Source organism: Malurus melanocephalus, unplaced genomic scaffold (assembly GCF_030028575.1).
Source record: "Malurus melanocephalus ecotype Western Australia unplaced genomic scaffold, MMel_1.1 scaffold_722, whole genome shotgun sequence".
Classification (NCBI taxonomy): domain Eukaryota; kingdom Metazoa; phylum Chordata; class Aves; order Passeriformes; family Maluridae; genus Malurus; species Malurus melanocephalus.
Window position 1 is genome coordinate 38,858 of NW_026623954.1, and position 1,562 is coordinate 40,419.

Below are 1,562 nucleotides of genomic sequence, written 5' to 3' on the forward strand. Positions count from 1 at the left end.
CCCCGAGCGGCTGCCGGTACCGCGCAGCGACGGTGCCCGGGCCTTGCAGCGCCGCCACAGCCCCCGCCGTGCCCGTGCCCCCCGGCCCCGCAGCGGGTGCCCGCTCCCCTCCCGCCGCAGCCCTCCCGTAGCCCGGATTTCACTCCCATGGCAAAGCCGGCCCTGCAGGAATTGGGTAAGTGGAGCTATTGCAACACAGCATTTTTCCATACATTTGCTATATAACTCGGAGGGTTTTAAAGATAGCATCAGTTGGCACACTTAGCACGAAACCACCTAATTACTGACGCCTTGGAAGTGCCAAACTTTTAAAGGGGGGAGGTGAGGTTAAAATCACAGGCGACCAACAAGTGTTACCTGTTTTTAAAGTATTCCAAGCGCTGTTCTCCACGGGAGACGGGACGTGGGGAGGGGGCGGCTCGGGGCAGAGCCATCCCCTCTGTCACCACTGCCACCACAGCGAGGGGCTGGCGGCTTCTGCAGCCCCCCCACCCCACCCCGCTCTGACCCTTTCCTTCCCACCAAACTCCACCGCCTGGCGCTGTGGTTTTCCCCGCACACAGCTCCCATCCCGTTTCCTGTGCCATCCCGGGCTGCGGGATGGGGTTTGCGGCCGGTCCTGGTCTCCAGCGGAGAAAAAAAGCCTCCCGGTAAGAGGCTGGCTCCGAGCAGCCCCGGGGGCGGCCGCAGGGTCAGGCACGGCGGGGGCGGAYTGTCCCCGCGCCCCCGCTCCTTCCCGGGGGGAATGATCCGGGCTGGAAGGGCTGGAGCCGCCGCCACCTGCGCTCCGCAGGGGGACGGCATCGCTGGGAACGGGGGATGCGGGGCACTGGCGGAGACCCCCGGTCCGGTGCGCTGTGCCCGCTGTCCGGTGCTCTGTGTACAGGGTGCCCTGYGCCCAATGCCCAGTGCAGAGTGTCCGGTGCAGGATGCGTGCCCGGTACTCGGTGACAAGCGCAGGATGCCCGGTGCCCCGTGCCCCGCTCAGGCTTCCCGATGCCCGGCGCCCATTCCCCAGTGCAGAGTGCCCAGTGCTTGGTGCAGGATGCCCGGTACCCCTTTTCCGGTGCGGGATGCCCGGTGCTTGGTGCAGGAAGCCCGATCCCCCTTTTCCGGTGCGGGATGCCCGGTACCCGGTACCCATTGCCCGGTGCAGGATGCCCGGTACCCGGTACCCCTTTCCTGACGCGAGATGCGCGGTGCCCCGTCCCCTTTGCCCGGCGTCCGGTGCCCTGTCCCCCTCGCTCTGTGCAGGACGCCCCGTTCCCGGTCCCTCTTGCCCGGTATCCGGTGCCCGGTTCCCCTTTGCCCGGTGCAGGGTCCCGGGTCCCCCTGTCCCGGTCCCCTGTCCCCCGTCCCCGCGCTCGCCGGCCCCGCTTCCTGCTCGCTCCAACGTTCCATTGTGCGGAGCTTCCATTGTGACGTCTCGGCCTCGGCTCGGCTTTGTCTGTCCATATATGGGCAGCTACGTCACGGAGCGCTCCCGCACAAAAAGGCCCCGCGGAGTCCCCGGCGGAGCAGTCGGGCGGCAGCGAAGGAACCGGCGAGCGGAGCGGGGCCGA